Here is an 18156-nt window from a genome sequence, read left to right as displayed (position 1 = left end):
GCATCTTTATATTTTTTTCGTGTTAGGTTATTCTTTTTTAAAATTTTTTTGGTTGTCAATGGACCTTTATTTTATTTATTGATATGTGATGCTGAGAATCAAACCCTGTGCCTCACCCATGCTAGGCAAGCGCTCTGCTGCTGAGCCACAACCTCAGCCCTGACGTCATTCTTAAAAAGTATTTATCAAATGTATAAAATCTCAATCATATAACCACAAATATTGATTTAATAAAATTATTAGTCACACCACCAGAAATATACCACTTGCCTGAGTCTCTGTTCCTCACAATTAATATCCTGGAGGCTTTAACCTATAGGAACTTGATGTCAAGTACCAATATTAAAGTATTTTAATTTTTAAATACATAACTGAAATTATTATTAATTTTAAAATAAAGGCACTTGGCTTATTTTTCTATGAAATATTTATACTGAAAATATAAATGTGCCCCCAGGTAAGGAAACATCCACCAAGTGGCTAAAAGCATGAACCAATTACAAATGTATTCCTTAAATATATCTTATCTTCATTTTTCTTGGAGTTAATAGTCAATGGAAATTAAAGTTGATAATTCCCTTCCATCTTATAGAAGATAACACTCAACTATTACTAACAGTTAACCATAAAAACCAAAATTCCTGAGCACTGATAACTATATGGAATACAACTATTTTAATTCATTTGGCAAGTGTTGCTGATACTTAACCTTGTGCCAGACTTTACAAATAACTTCTACTAAATTTCCATTTCTATCATTTTTGAAAACACACAAATAACAAAAATTCTTTTAACTCCCATATCAATATCATGTGGTCAATGCCCACAGGTCAAGTACAAACTCCAAAGCAAGACAGACTACCAAGAGACCCACCAAGGGGTCTGACACAAGAAAGAAGGTCCACCTGGTTGCATCTGTGTGGGCCAGGCCACCTAATACCACTTCCCTTCCAATTCCTTCTTCCAGAAGCTCCTCACCCTGTGTGCATTTTCAGCTGCACTCACCCTAGGACTTTGTTCAGCAGGTTCTTCACCTGAGTACTCACGGTTTGTAGAGACATACGAGGGCACTGGCTGCAGATGGGGAGGTGAAGGAAGGAGGTGTGAAAAGTCCAGTTTCACTTGAAGGGTCAAAGCTGAAGGACAAATGGAAGAGCTCATGGATGCCAGGCCTGGGAAGAACCTCAGTGTCCACTGTACTATCCCACTGCTTCCTCTCAACCCTCCTCTCAACAACTTTGCAACTTACTGCACCATCTACTAATTTATTTCCTATTCCCAATCTCTCCCCCACTAGAGCATATATCCTGTTAAGGGCAGCATTTTGCCTGGTAAAGAAACTATTGAAGCAAGGGCCCCCCACAGTCTAGATTGAAAAGGATCATGTTATGATTTGGATATGAAGTGTCCTGAAAAACTGTTAATGCAGAACTATTCAAAGGTAAAGTGATTAGACTTAGAGCTGTGAATTAAATCAGTTCATTTATTTTGAATAGAGTAATTGGGTGGTAATCATAAGCAGGTAGGGTATGATTAAAGGAAGTGGGTTACTGGGTACCTGTCCTGAATAGGTCCATATTCCCTATGGCCTCTTCCTCTTCCCTCTGTCTCCTGGCCAACAACAATGGGGCAGCACTCCTCCATCATGCCCTTCCACAGTGACATTCTGCCTCATTTGGGGCCCAGATCAATGGAGTAAGTCCATCATGGACTGAACCTCTCAAACCAATTGTTCTTGTCATGTACTTTCTTGTTAGTGACAAAAACCTGAGTAACACAGGCCACAAGCCTTTCTCTAGGGGAGGTGAAGGATACAGGAATGCACAGACTAGAAAATGCCTCCTTGGAGGGCCAACCAGTAAATAATTCTGCCTTGTGGCTCATCCAGTCTGCACCACTACTTAACTGTGCTCCTCTGCCAAGAAAGCAGCCATGACTGTGTTCCAGTAAAACTTTACTTAGATAAACATGTGGCAGGCCAAATTTGACTCACAGGTAGTCCTTTCCTAATGAAATAAAGTTCAAGTACAGAGAAAAATGCCATGATTGGGTTGGGTGGATCGGTCAAACAGCAACAACAACAATGGCAGAGGTTTTAACAAGTCTAATAGTGACACAAAAACCTGAAAATAATGCCCCAGGCTGGGAGTGGTGACTCCTACCTGTAATTCCAGCAGCTCAGGAAGGTAAGGCAGGAGGATTGTGAGTCTGATGTCAGCCTCAGCAATTAATTGAAGCCCTAAGCAATTTAATGAGACCCCGGTCTCTAAGTAAAATATTAAAAAGTGTTCGGTAGGTGACTTGGTAGTTAAGCACCACTGGGTTCAATCCTCAGTACCTTAAAAAAAGAAAAAAGAAAAAAAGAAAGAAATTAAAAGAGACCACACTGCCAGCTAGAGACAAGACCACAAATGTAAACATTAGGAATCTGAATCTAATATTGACCTCACAGCCTCAAGAGCATATTTTGTAAGGTCAATACCCACTTGACCTTTTGTTAAACCAAAAAGAGTTTAACACAGGTACAACTGAATTCTATAACCAGCCTCCTGGCTGAGCTAAAGGTCACAAGCATTCAGGGACCAGATAGGAGTACTGAAGAACATTTCTACTACCTGATGATACCTGCACCAATTATACAAAGTAGAAGAAAGAAAGAAAGAAAGAAAGAGAGAAAGAAAGAAAATAAATGAAAATGAAAACTCAACATTCCTTATTCTCATGAAAATCATTAAAAAAAAAATCACTGAATCAGCAATAACCTCCTACAAAAGTCCCTTTCAGGGCTGGGGAATATAGCTCAGTTGATAGAGTGCTTACCTTGCATGCACACCGACTTTGGTTCAATTCCTAGCACCACCAAAGAGAAAAAAAAAGTGTCTCTTTCACAACAGACATAAAAAGTTTAAATCCTCAGGAACAAACAATATAAAAAATATGCAGAGCCAAACTTCAGTAAGGGGTACATGTGGTGACTGGAGTGAACACATGCCCTACATGGGTCAAAAAAACATTAATTTTGGAAACAAGACGTCATAATGAATGTAATTTTAATCAAAATCACAAACTTTGGGGGTAAGACAAAGTTGTTAGAAAAGATTTTTGAAGAGGTGTGGGGAAGGAGGCCAACCTTGTAAAGAGAGGCTGTGATCAGTGGGGACCTGGTGTGAATGCTTTGTCTACTTCTGGACCCCACAGTCCTGCTGGCAAGAGCAACCAGGCTTTTTGTTTGGTTGGAGGTGGGTGGTGAGGGCAGTGCTGGGGATAGAACCCAGGGTCACTCTATCATGGAGCAACAATTGTGGCCATTTTTATTTTGAAACAGCATTTTGTAAATTGCTGAGGCTGGCTTCCAACTTGCAGCCCTGCGCTTAAGCCTTCCCAGTCACTAGAATTACAGGCATGGGCCACCAGGCCAGTCAGGTTTTTTTTCTAAGAACTCATTTTCCCCACCCACTTACCACTTACAGCCCCTGGGTAAGACTCTAGAATGTACAAAGGCTTGGAATAATGGAACCTTATGTCCACCTGTCCATGGTTTGAGTGTGGAACCAGGGCAGAGGGTGGCTTGGTTTTGGTGCTGGGCCGTGTGTTATGTGACTATGAAATGATCCTAAATACTTCTAAAGTTTGATGTTTTTGGAGCATGTTCTCTCCTCGCTAGAGCATGATGTGTTGCCAGATCTCATTCGTCCCATCAGACTCCCCACATGTCAGCTACTGACCTCAACTACTGAGCTTCAGAAAGGAGCCTAACTCAAGAGTTTGACAGACACCTTGAGAGTTTAGGTAAAGGTAGAGCCACACTGTCATGTGAAAGCCCATGACACTTCTCTGAAAGCCTAGAGCCAAGCAGTGACAAGTCCTCATCAGCTGCAAATTAATCTCAGAAACCTCACCAACTAATACCACCTGCTACCAACTAGCAATTAGAGACCTTACCTGTTATCGTGACTGTCCACCCAGATGGTCAAGCTGGCTTCTCCAAGAACTGCTCCTGTACAGGAAAACCTCAGCTTCAATGAGACTTGACTTTTCACAAGGCCTGTTTCCATATTAATTGAACAAGGGGGCTTTAAGAATTTTGGAAACTATTACTATGTGGTTAAAGTACTTTTCTTGGTATATTCTATAAGGTTTTTTCACACTATTCTCTCCCCTCTGAGCACTGTAAACCTACACAACAATTCAACTGTATTTTCAACTTTGATGACCTGGAAAGAATTTCTAAAAGTGGCACAAACTATAAGAATTCTGTGTCATGCTCACAAACACTTCTGTTAAATTAGTTGAGTACATAAAGCTGTTCTCACTATAAATTGTGATGTATGCACTGCCCAGTACCTTAGGATGATGGCATAATTGGGGCTTTTTTTTGACCAGTAAGTATATAAAGGTAAATGAGTAAATTACTATTCTTATTCTTTTCATTTTGAAATTTGGAAACTATTCTATCATAACAAGCTAGAAATTTTTAATTTACTTATTTATTTAGGTAACAGGAATTAAACCCAGAGTAACTAATCACTGAGCCATATCCCCAGCCCTACTTTGTGTTTTATTTAGAAATGGGGTTTTTTAGGACCTTCCTAAGTTGCAGAGGCTAGCTTTGAAGTTGTGATCCTTCTGCTTCTGCCTCCTGAGCTGCTGAGATTATAGGCATGCACCACCACACCCAGCTAAACTACCAAATTTTAAATACATGGTATACATAAAACAATAGGTTGGAAGCCAGGTATGTGCATGGAATCCCAGTGACTTGGGAGTCTGAGGCAGGAGGATCACAAGTTTGAGGCCAGGTAGGAAATTTTGTGAGACCCTGTCTCAAAATCAAATTTAAAATAACTGGGGCTATAGTTCCATGGTAGAGCACCCATATATACCAGCAAATTAAGGTATGAAGATCTCTACTGTCTACACATAGTAAATTAAAGACAGACAGACAATTTCAGATCATACAGACGGTTCAACTAGAACCTGTTTAAATCTCAGAACAAGGCTTATGTAAGGACTTTAGAAGTTTCTTTACAGGTTTAAGACATCAAGAATACACACTGCCTTTTATGAAAACCCGAACAACTGAGTGTTGTGAAGGCACTTATCTCACAGGAAAAATTTACATACTCACCGCTGCCACAGAGGAGCTACAGCAAAATGGGGGGGGGGGACGCGAAGAACTTGGGAAGGTTGATACAGCAGGAGTGGAAGCCGTTTATTGTAGGACAACACAGGTATTTATACATTTTGCACAGCTTATCTTAATTAGCATAAACTAGATACATCAGTCAACCAATAAGGAATCTCCACACTTAATGGCTCGCTTTTGTTACTTCTCAAACCATTCCCTCTGGCATTTTGCCAGGCACCATCCAGACTTGTTTACAAACTCTAACATTCCCCTGGCAAAATGCCAGGTGTTATTTTGACTTGTTTACAGACTCTAACAATGGGCTAATAATGAAATTTCCACACTCTTTATAATCCTATTACCTCTGTCTCTGTCAAATGCTTTAATACCTTGCTTAAATAAAAACTTCAATTGCTTACTAAACACTTAAAATAGAGGCAAAGACTAAAGTTCTATAGCAGGGTATAAAGTCATTAAAAAAAATGGAGAGGACGTGGTCCCTTGTAATCCCAGCAACTTGGGATGCTGAGGCAGGAGGAATGCAAGTTCAAATCCAGCCTCAGCAACTTAGGGAGGCTCTAAGCAACTCAAGGAGGCCCTAAGCAACTCACTAAGGCACTGTATCTAAATAAAATATAAGAAACTGGCTGGGGATGTGAGGCAGTGCCTCTGGGTTCAATCTTCAGTACCAAAACCAAACAAACAAACAAAGGTATAGATACAATAGCAACACTCATGTGAAAATATTACTACCAGCAAGGATCACCAATACATCTTATTATACATAAGATCACCATTGATTATCATAAACACTTGAAAGACTTAATTAAAAAACAAGAGAAGGCTGAAGTTGTGGCTCAGTGAGCTTGCCTGGCAGGTGTGAGGCACTGGATTGGATTCTCAGTATCACATATAAATAAATAAATTTTTAAAAAGGTCTGTTGACAACTAAAAAAAAAAATTAAAAACCAAACAACTAAAATAATTGGAAAACAAGCAAACAAAAAAAAATGAAAGCAAGGCAGAGTGGTAACCATCTATAATTCCCTCTAAGTCATTGGAGGAATAAGGAAGAAAGACAAAAGTTAGTGAACAGCCTGGGCAATTTAGGCCTTGTGCAGAATAAGCAATAAGATCTGCCATGGCCTAGTCAAGTGAGGTAGTGGAAACCTATAGTTTCAGTGGCTCCAGAAGCTGAGGCAGGAGGATTGACAGTTCAAAGCCAGTTTCACCAATTTAATGAGTCAGTAAGAAAATCGATGTGACTATCTGTAAAAAAAATATTTTAAAAGGGCTGGGGATGTGATTCAGTGCTTAAGCGCCCCCGGGGTTCAATCCCTTGTACAAAACAAAACAAAAAACCTCAATGGCTGTAGCTCAGTGGTAAAACTCCACTGAGTTCTATCCCCACTATCAAACACACACACACACACACACACAGACACAAACACACACACACACACAAGCGCGCACATGCACACGCACACACACACCCCCCAAGAATGAATGTCCAACTCGTTAATGAGGTGCACACATTTCTAGCAACTCTGCAAATAGAGGAAGGAGGAATCAAAGTTTGAAACCAGTCTCAGCAACTGAGGGAGACACTGTCTTAAAACAGAAAGCAAAAAAGGGCTGGGGCTGGGGCTCAGAGGCAGAGCGCTCACCTGGAGTGCATGAGGGACTGAGTTCGATCCTCAGCACCACATAAAATAAAATAGTTATTGTGTCTACCTATAATTAAAAAATAAATATTTTAAAAAATTAAAAAATAGAAACCAATAAGGACTTGAATGTAGCTCAGTGACAGAGAATATCTGGGTTCAACCCCTAAATCCCCACAAGAAAATAAAAAGGATGCTGGCCCGTGAGTGCAGCTCTGAATTCAAACCCCAGTCCCGCCAAAAACAGAGTACATATATTGTTATTCACTAAATTGTTTAAGTGGGCTGGGGTTGTAGCTCAGTAGAGAGTGCTTGCCTAGCATATGTGAGGCACTGGGTTTGATCTTCAGCACCACATAAAAATATACAAAAACAGAGGTATTGTGTCCGTCTATAATCTAAAAAAATATTAAAAGACATTGTTTAAGTGATAAGAATACTAGAAAACAAATATCTTTACAAACAAGAATAACCAGTTAGAACACAATGGGGAAAACTCATTAGGAATAGACGAGGAGGTGGTTGGGGCCCACCTGCACTTGAACTCTAGACAGTAAACCCAGGGCCTCACGCATGTGCAACATTCACCCTACACCCTCAGCACAGAAATCAGCAATTCTTAAAAGTGTATAACATCTTGGGCTGGGGATGTGGCTCAATCGGTAGCGTGCTTACCTGGCATGCATGTGGCCTAGTTCGATCCTCAGCACTACATACAAACAAAGATGTTGTGTCCGAGGAAAACTAAAAAATAAAATAAATATTAAAATTCTCTCTCTCTCTCTCTCTCTCTCTCAAAAAAAAATGTATAACACCTAGGAATAAACTCTCATGCAAGCTCTACAGTTATAAAACTGCAAAACACTCTTGAAATGATGAAAAACTTCACCCAACTGGAGTCAGACCTCTATTTGGATGAAAATGATAAGGAAAACAAAAGACAAATGCCTAAACCTTGACACAGAGCCTAAACCTGGACACAGAAGGTACCAGCCTGTAGTCCCAGCTGCTCAGAAAGCTGAGACAGGAAGACAACTTGCACCCCAAACTTTAAGGCAGGCCTGCACAATATAGGAAGATCCTCTTAAAAAAAAAAAGAAAAGAAAGAAAGAAAACCAACAGCAACAAATATGAAATAACTGTACTCTGGAGGTGAGGCCAAGGATGAAAAGTTGCAGGCTAGCCTGCTTCTAAATAAAGAATAAAAAGGGCCAGGGATAAAGCTCAGTGGTAGATCACTCCTGGGTCCAATCCCTAGTTCCAGAAAAAATAATAATAAAAGAGTCATAAAGCAGTTCACAAACAACAGGGATGGCTGGCATAGTGGCACACATGTGTAAACCCAGCAGAGCTTTGGAGGCTGAGGCAGGAGGAGCACAAATTCAAAATCAGCGTCAGCAATTTAGTGAAGCCTTAAGCAACTCACAGAGACCCTGTCTCTAAATACAAATAAAAAACTAGCTGACAATGTACACACACACACACACACAGAAACACACACACACACACACACACACACACACACACACACACAATGAATGTCCAGCTGGTTAAAGAGGTACACTCCTTTAATCCCAGCAACTCGGCAAAATAAAGAAGGAGGAACCAAAATTTGAAGCAAGCCATGGCATTTTATTTTAAAAATAAGTAAAAGGGGCTTGGGTTTAGCACAGTGGCAGAGAATCTCTGGATTCAACCTCAAAATTCCCACCAGAAAAAAATAAGTTGGCCGATGAGAGCAGCTCTGAATTTAATCCCCAGTTCCGCCAAAAAAATAGAGCATGTAATATTATGATCTGTTAAATTAAGAAATACTAGAAAACAAATATCTTTATAAACAAGAATAACCAGTTAGAAAACAATTTGGAAAAACTTGTTAGGAATAGAGGATGGGGGTGAGGGGTGGGGGGGTGGCGTGGCACTGCAGGTGAACTCCAGACATTAAACCCAGGGCCTCCACACGTGCTCAACATTCACCCTAGACCCTCAGCACAGAAAACAGCAATTGTTAAAAATATGTAACACCTAGGAATAAACTCACATGCAAGCTCTACAGTTATAAAACTGCAAAACTTTCCTGAAATGATGAAAAACTTCACCCAAGGAGTCAAACCTCTATTTGGATAAAAATCATAAGGAATACAAAGACAAACGCCTAAACCTGGATGCAGGAGGTACCAGCCTGTAGTCCCAGCTGCTCAGAAAGCTGAGACAGGAGGACAACTTGAGCCCTGAACTTTAAGGCAGACCTGCACAACATAGGAAGACCCTCCTCCAGAAAAAGAAAACAAACAACAACAACAAATATGAAAAAACTCTACTCCAGAGGTGAGGCAGTAGGATGAAAAGTTGCAGGCTAGCCTGCTTCTAAATAAAAAATACAAAGAGCCAGGGATAAAGCCCAGTCATAGATCACCCCTGGGTCCAATTCCTAGTTCCAGAAAAAAAAAATAAGAAAAAAAACATAAAGTAGTTCACAAACAACAGGATAGGCCCCAAAACAAAAAACAAACAAGCAAACAAAAGATATATGTACAATAGTGACACTCCTGTGGAAACATTACTACCAGCACCAATCACCAATACCACTTAAAGATTAACATTGATTATCAGAAACGCTTTAAAGGAAAAGTCTTCATTAGAAACATGAGAGCCAGCCACAGAGGTGACCAACTGTAATCCCCTCTCAGTCGCTGAGAGGGAACTAAGGCACTAAGGCAGAAGGAATGAAAATTAGAGAGCAGCCAGGGAATTCAGACCTTTTGCTAAAATAAGCAATGAAAATTGTCATGGCTGAACCAGGCAAGGTGCACACGTGTAATCCCAGTGGCTCAGGAGGGGAGGCAGGAGGATTGTGAATTCAAAGCCAGCCTCAGCAACTTAGCAAGTCACTAAGCAACTCAGTGAGACCCTGTCTCTAAATAAAATATTTTAAAAGGGCTGGGGATGTGGCTCAGTGTTTAAGCACCCTGGATTCAATCCCTAGTAAAACAATAAACAAACAAAACACCCACATAGCTGTAGCTTAATGGTAAAACTCCCCTGTGTTGAATGACCATTATCAAACATACACACACACACTCACACTCATACACATGCACGCAGGTGCGTGCACACACAAGAAAATTAATGTCCAGCCAATTATAGAGGTACACTCCTTTAATCCCAACAACTCTGCAAACTGAGGAAGGAGGAATCCCAGTTTGAGGCCAGCTTCAGCAACTGAGGAAGACACTGTCTTAAAAAGTAAAAAGGGGGGCTGGGGTTGTAGCCTGCCTAGCACATGTGAGACGCCGTTCCACCCTCAGCATCATATAAAAATAAAATAAAATAAATGCAGTGGGTCCAAGTACAACGTAAAAAAAAACTCAAAAAAAAAAAAAGTAAAAATGGCTTGGGATGTATCTCCGGAGCAGAAAAATATCGGTGTTGAAGCCCTAAATCCACAACAGAAAAAAAAAAAAAAAAAGAAAAAAAAAAAGCTGGCTCATGAGTGCATCTCTCAATTTAATCCCCAGTTATGCCAAAAATACAGCATGTATATATCTTTCATTAAGTCATAAAAATTCTAGAAAACAAATATTTTTATAAACAAGAGTAAGAACACAATGGGGGAAAATTCATTAGGAATAGAGGAGCAGATGGAGGGGGGGTGGCGTAGTGTTGCCTGTGAACTCCAGACATTAAACCCAGGGCCTCCACAGGTGCTCAACATTCACCCACCCTAGAACCTTAGCACAGAAAACGGCAATTGTTAAAAATATATAACACCTAGGAATAAACTCACATGCAAGCTCTACAGTTATAAAACTGCAAAACTTTCCTGATACCTTCTTTTAAATGATGAAACACTTCACCCAACTGGAGTCAAACCTCTATTTGGATAAAAATCATAAGGAAACAAAAGACAAACGCCTAAACCTGGACCCAGAAGGTATCAGCCTGCAGTCCCAGCTGCTCAGAAAGCTGAGACAGGAGGACAACTGGAGCCCCAAACTTTAAGGCAGGCCTGCACAACATAGGAAGACCCTCCTCCAGAAAAAAAAACAAACAACAACAAATATGAAATAACCTCTCCGTAGGTGAGGCAGTACAATGAAAAGTTCCAGGCTATCCTACCTCTAAACAAAAATTTTAAAAGGCCAGGGATAAAGCTCAGTGGTAGATCACACCTAGGTGCAATTTCCAGTTCCAGAAAAAAAAAGTAATAATAAAAGAACCATAAAGCAGTTCACAAACAACAGGATAGGCCCCCAAACAAACAAGCAAACAAAAGATATATGTACAATAGTGACACTCCTGTGGAAACATTACTACCAGCACCAATCACCAATAAGCTTACTATACAAAAGATTACCATTATCACAAATGTTTTAAAGGAAAAGTCTTCATTAAAAAACGTGAGAGCCAGGCACAGAGGTGACCATCTGTAATCCCCTCTCAGTCACTGAGAGGGAACTAAGGCAGGAGGAATAAAGTTAAGAGAGCAGCCTGGGAATTCAAAACTTCTGCCAAAATAAGCAATAAAAATTGTCTTGGCTGAACCTGGCAAGGTGCACACCTGTAATCCCAGTGGCTCAGGAGGGGAGGCAGGAAGACTTTGAGTTCAAAGCCAGCCTCAGCAACCTAGCAAGTTACTAAGCAAATCAGTGAAACCCTGTCTCTAAATAAAATATTTTAAAAGGGCTGGGGATGTGGCTCAGTGTTTAAGCTCCCTGGATTCAATCCCTAGTAAAAAACAACAACCAAACAAACAAACAGAAAAACCACATAGCTGTGGCTTACTGGTGAAACTCCCCTTGGTTGAATCCACAGTATCAAACACACACACCCGCACGCGCACACACACAACTGAATGAAAGCCCAGCCAGTTACAGAGGTACACTCCTTCAATCCCAACATCTCTGTAAACTGGGGAAGGAGGAATCCCAGTTTGAGGCCAGCTTCAGCAACTGAGGGAGACACTGCCTTAAAAAGTAAAAACAGGGGCTGGTGTTCTGCCTCAGTGGTAGAGCGCTGGCCTACCACGTGTGAGACAAGGAGTTCAATTCTCAGCACCACATATAAACAAATTACTAAAATAAGGTTCATTGACAACTAAAAATATATTTTTACAAAAATGGACTGGAGATGTAGCTCAGTGATAAAGTAGTCCTAGGCTCAATCCCCACTAGCAAAAATAGTTTAAACAAACAACGGCAGACTAGTATGAGGAAATATCTGTGCATTGGCTTATTCAGGCTTCTAAAACAGAACCCCATTGCATCTCTTTCTTACAAACAACCGTTTACTTCTTACCGTTTTGCAGGTGTAGAAGTTGGAGATTGAAGACTGCTTCCAAATTGCTTAAGACACCTTCCTGCAGGATCCTCACAAAAGAGAGAATCACTTTGGACCTCCTTTACATAGCCACAACCAGATCCTGGGGTGTGGACTCCACCCACAAGGTCGAAGGGTCCTCCCCCTAAGAGATAAGTTTCAGCACACTAATGGTCCACTTCTGGCGCCACCACTCCCTCCATAGGGTGGAGTAAATTAGAGTGCATCCAAACAAAATATCACTCAGCCTTTGGGAAGTTATTTAGACCATGAAGCAAATAAACTTTTCACATTTTGAGACAACTAAGGAAATCCAAACACCATCAGTGTGACAATAATAATGATTACTGTTGATAGTCTTGAGTATTTATGAAGACTTAACTTTTTTTTTTTAAAGAGAGAGTGAGAGAGGAGAGAGAGAGAATTTTTAATATTTATTTATTTATTTTAGTTCTCCGCGGACACAATATCTTCGTTTGTATGCGGTGCTGAGGATCCAACCCGGGCCGCACACATGCCAGGTGAGCACACTACCACTTAAGCCACATCCTCAGCCCAGAAGACTTAGCTTTGAGAGATACACAATAGAACATTTAATGCAATGGTTTTGCTGACCATGAATGGAGAACTATTGAACATAGTGAGCCCCTAAGCAACTTTGCAAGACCCTTTGGCAAGAAAGAGCAGGCTGCATCTAAATTGAATGGCAAATATCCAGGAACTAAGGGGAATGCTAAGCATAGTATTCTATGCAAATAATGTAAATTTCCAAAGGTGCCACCCAGTCCTACAGGAGTTGAAGCACAGGGGAGAGAGGGCATGTTCCTGGAACAGCCAGAACACCCACGTGCTTTCTAATAAGACAAACAGCTCAGACCCTGAGGCATAAGGATAGTTTCCATCCCTTTGTACCCACCAAGAGATCAATCTGATGCTAAAAATTTTAAATTATAATCCCTCCACTCCACTGAAGAAGTGCGTGATGCGGGTACCACTACCCTTATGTTCACAAGGAAATGAAAGGCCAGGAGCTTGTGCTATATTCAGCATCTCTCCCCACACTGGACTTTAAAGCCCTTCTTAGAGGGTCACCCACAAGCCAAGAGTAGAGGCTCATGTTTAGAAGTCACCACTAGGAGAGCTGAGGCAGTAGGACTGAGAATTCAATGCCAGTCTCAGCAACTTATGAGGCCCTTAGCAACTTGGTGAGACACTCTGATTAAAAAAATAAAAATGGACTGGGGATATGGATCAATGGGGTTAAGTGTCCCTGGGTTCAATTCCTGGTGCCAATAAATAAATAAATAAGAATAAAAATTTTAAAATAACAGGGAACAAAATTTGAGTTAATTCAGGTAAATTTATTTTTTATATGTGCATGTTAAACAAATCTAGGGTGATATTCTCAAATTAATTATGAAAATATTTATACTGGAGTCACATTAGACTCTGATTTCCATGACTACTTCTTAATGAGATCTTTCGACATCACTTGAATTTAAAAAAAAACTTTATTTTGACAATTTATTAAAATAAAATTATTTTATTTTCTAAATGATACAGAGGCACAAACATTAAGAAGATCTACTAAGATGCTAGGGGCATAGCTCAGTGGTAGGGTGCTTGCCTAGGATTAGGAGGCATATTTGATCCCCAATACCAAAAAGCAAGGGGAAAACAAGGGGGAGATTAAAGCTGCAGACCTAAGGTCAGTTGAGGGTCACCCACAAAAAATGCAGAAATAGCAAGGAGCAATAGAAGCAGATACCTTACACAGACAGTGGGCAGAGCAGGACAGTTCAGAGAACCACAGACCAATCAGAGTCAGGAGAGGTAGGGAGGGGCTGAGGGGGCAACCAAAGAATTCTGATTCTCCTTCAAAAGACAAAGGAAAGAAAGAGAGGCTGCATCTAAATTAGCAACAAGACTTGGAGGACCTAAAGAGAGTGCTCAGCTTAGTATTCTACACAAATAAGTTGAAGCACAGGTCATAAGGAGTTGAAGCACAGGTCACAATCTAGGTGAGAGGGGATGTTCCCAGAACAGCCAGAACACCCACAGGCTTTCTAATAAGACAGCTCAGACCCTGAGGTGTAAGGATAGGTTGCATCCTTGAGCTTGCAATCCTCTTTCCTCAGCCTCTGGAGTGGCTGGATTTACAATAATGTTAAATACTGAAGATGAAGGAAGGCAGACTGGTATCTGCCTTCATGTCAAAATGATCATCTCCACACTAACAATTACTTATCCCTTTCCACCACTCCTTCAAATGCTGCTCCAAAGGGAGTCACTTTTCCATCTGTTAAAGTTAAAACTGCCTGAAGAAATCATTATATTACGGTACCCTCCAGGAGGTCTGGAAGAGCTCCACTAACCCATGTCTACAATCTAGGAGCTCAAAGCTCTTTGGAAGTGCAAAACTCCAGAGATTGCTTAAGCATGATAATTCCTGCCCTCTACTCAAGCTGCATGTGTGTTGGGGAAGAGGAAGAGGGTACATTCAGGTATCCCAAACCAGGGAGAAAGGATTCTTAGTAATTCAGAGCCATTTCATCTCTTAGGCTACTTCTTTGGAGAATATAAAGGTACTTTTTTGGAGGGGAGGGGGGATAGCACAGCTAGAGATGCCAAATTCAGCAGGGTAGAGGTAGAAATAGCTCTGGAAACTTCTTTTCCAGGGTTTCCTTAGTTAGATTTCTGATTAGTTTCTTGTTTATTCAGCCTTTCAGAACTGCCTACTATGTCTTCAGAAATCTGTGTACTCAGGGGGAAAGTCAAGCCCATTAAATAAGAAGTTGAGAAGTTTAGGAGAGTAATGTACATGTGAGTAGTCCTAGGTCAGGGGATAAATAGGTGTGGCAGACTATGGACATGGGGCCTGGAGCTTCTTGATGGTACAGAACCAACAGGAGACTCATAAGGAGTTCAACAAGGTAGAGGAGCTTCTGAGACCCCGGGACTCAAGGACAGTTCAGTGGACCCCTGATGCTGGCGAAAACTAGGGCTGGGGGTGTAACTCAGTGGTAGAGTGCTTGCCTAGCATGGGCGATGCCCTGAGTTCTACCCAAGTGTGGGGGTGGCTGGGGACACACCAGCTAAAAACTTTTGGGAAAGGGAGTGCATGTTGCACTTACAAATTTTGATTATTGCCTTCCATTCTCCAAGACAGGCAAGAATTCAATTCAAACTGATGCCCTAAGTGAGCCAGATTCTGTTTTTTAGATTGTTTCGGTATATGTGTGTGTGTGTGTGTGTGTGTGTGTGTGTGTGTGTGTGTGTATGGTACTGGGGATTCCACCGGGCCTTGTTCCACAGGGCCTTGTGCATGCTAGGCAAATGTTCTATCACTGAGCTATACCTACCCAGCCCATCTTTTCCTATATCAAGCCAGGGTCTTGCCAATTTGCCCAGGATGGCCTTGAAGTTCCCAATCCCACTGTCTCAGCCTCTAGAGTGGCTAGGATTACAGACAATAGGGCCCAGCCAGATTCTGCTTTAATTTTAGGTGTTGATGCTGATACTGACAGTCAGCCCAGATAACCTGCCTGGCCAGCAACCCTGCAGGCAAGACTCAGCTGCCCCAATGCATAAGAAATAAGGAAGCAAGGAAATACAAATTGTATGCCTGTTGACCAAACTGGGAAGAAGCAGCTAGATTGTTTCTCTATAAACCCTAAAGAAACTGGTTACAACTTACAGAAATAAAAGACAAGAGATATATATGTACAGATGTAGCTTGGCTATGTAGCCAGAGAATGCGAATTTCACTTCCTTGGCAGGAGCTTGGTCAGGACTTGCTCTTAATTTCAAAGGGGATCTATTTCAATGCTGTCTATACATTTGAATTGAACAGTTCCTCATTCTGGTCAACTTTAACCATGTCCCTATGAGCACTTTTCTCAACTAAGCCTCACTTTCCATAGCCTAGTTTAAACAAAATCATCCTACCCTGGCTTTTTATCACTCTCAATATTTAATCAAATTCTTCACTCTCCCCACCCTTGATGTCTCATCACCCTAACCTGCCTTCAGCAAGAATCCTGCTTAGTAATTCTAGTAAGAATCTCCCCTACCCTTGATGTGTTGTAGTAATTTTCCATCCACATTGCCACCAGCCTGTTCCTTGACTATACTTGCACTCAATGTCAAAACCAAAAGCAAAACCAAAAAAAATCTTCCATACTGCAACAGTCTTATCACTTTGACCTATCACAATAGTCCTTAATAAATCTTCCTTACTCTGTTAACTAGGGTCAGATAAATTTTTATTAAAAAAAAAAGCCCCACCTATTCTAGACAGCCCTGATATGCATCTCCAAGAACTAAGAGACACTTATCAGGATCTTATTACTTGATAACATAAGGTGAGGGGGTACAGGACCAAATCAAAGGATACCAATTTCTCAGAATATTTTTTCCATTTCTTAGTGGAGAGAGAGAGAGAGAGAGAGAGAGAGAGAGAGAGAGAGAGAGAGAGAGAGAGAGAGAGAAAGGAGAAATCACATCCTTAAATGCAATAAAGTTGTGATATGGAAAAACACCAAAGTGTTTAAAATAACAATATCCTAATAATCATTCCATTTACACAATAAAATTAAATATGGATTATTAATTAGTTTCATATTAATATCCTTCCAGAATGTCTTAACATGGAGTCATATTCTTCAGATAAACGGCCTTGATCGGGAGTTGGACACAATACCCTAGCCACATGGTTGTGTCACACTGTATCCCAACCACCTCTTATCACAGCCTGGGCTTCTCCAGGGCAGGAGCTCTGGTTAGGAGTCAGGATGGGAAGCTGCTCATCACAGCTGAGCACAGGCCTCTAATTCCATTATCTCTTGAAGAGTATCAAGTACAGGACTAGTGTTGTGGCTCAGTGGTAGAGTGCTTGCCTAGCACGTGTGAGGCCTTGGGTTCAATCCTCAGCACCACATAAAAGTGGATAAATAAAATCAAGATATTTTGTCCATCTAAAAATAAAAATTAAGAAAAAAATGAATAAAAGGTACAAATTGTGGACCATGAGAAGCTCCAGACAATATTTTGGTTCCTTAGATATCCAATAATGTAAATAAGTATATAATGCAAATAAGTTATAAATTTGTGCCTAGAACTTTTGAAGTTGAAACTTTTTTAAAATTTATTTTGTTGTACTGGGGATCAAAATCAGTGCCTCCCACTTGCTAGCCAAGCACTCTATTATCGAGCTACATCCCACTCCTTTTTATTTTGGAATTACAGGTGTGTACTACTACAATGCACAGAAATTTAATTCTTTAAAAAATTTTTTAATCATAGCTGGACACAATACCTTTATCTTATTTATTTATTTGCATGTGGTACTGAGGGTTGAACCTAGCACCTCACATACTAGGTGAGCACTCTACCACTGAGCCACAATCCCCACCCCAGAAATTGAATTCTTTATTGCCCCTCTGGTCAAATTATGTCTGGTGCTATTTCTTTATATCATTACTTGATCTCAGTTAAAAAAAAAGAGAGAGAGAGAGAGATTTAAGATTTTTTTTTAGAGAGGAGAGAGAGAGACAGAGAGAGAGAGAGAATTATTTATTATTTATTTTTTAGTTTTCGGCGGACACAACATCTTTGTTTGTATGTGGTGCTGAGGATCGAACCTAGAGCCTTGCATGTATGAGGCAAGCCCTCTCCTACTAAGCTATAGCCCCAGCCTTCCCAGCCCTTTTTTATTTTTAAATTTTGAGACAGTGTCTTGATAAGTTGCTCAGGACCTGGCTAAATTGCTGGAGGTAGTCTCAAACTTGTGATCCTCCTGTCTCCGCCTCCTGAGTCATTGGGAATACAGGCATGTGCCACTGGGATTACAGACATATGTCACTGGGCCTGAAACGAGTAGGAATTATTGATAGAACAATTTTTATAGCAAATTTTTAAGAAGAGAAAGTAGGCAGGCCCAGGCACATGCCTATAATCCCAGTGACTTGGGAAGCTGAGACAGGAGGATTACAGGATCAAGACCAGCCTCAGCAACTTAGCAAAGCCTTAAGCAACTTAATGTTG

The 18156-nt window shown here is 40.7% G+C and overlaps 1 long non-coding RNA gene across 3 annotated transcripts in view; it reads left to right on the top strand.

The window, feature by feature from the left end:
- Window positions 1-10322: 10322 nt before the first annotated feature.
- The window catches only part of LOC144374731 (uncharacterized), a 46620-nt gene continuing 38786 nt past the window's right edge, over window positions 10323-18156 (top strand). For 2 of the 3 annotated variants that reach the window (XR_013434057.1, XR_013434056.1), the window contains exons 1-2: window positions 10323-12239; window positions 12563-12632. This is a non-coding gene — a long non-coding RNA (uncharacterized LOC144374731). The remainder of the gene's footprint in view (window positions 12240-12562; window positions 12633-18156) is intronic. The other variant, XR_013434058.1, reaches the window with a different exon arrangement.

The sequence above is a fragment of the Ictidomys tridecemlineatus genome, unplaced genomic scaffold (genome assembly GCF_052094955.1).
Source record: "Ictidomys tridecemlineatus isolate mIctTri1 unplaced genomic scaffold, mIctTri1.hap1 Scaffold_847, whole genome shotgun sequence".
Taxonomy (NCBI): domain Eukaryota; kingdom Metazoa; phylum Chordata; class Mammalia; order Rodentia; family Sciuridae; genus Ictidomys; species Ictidomys tridecemlineatus.
Note: the sequence above shows the minus strand (reverse complement) of the source record. Positions and strands in the feature narration are given on the sequence as shown.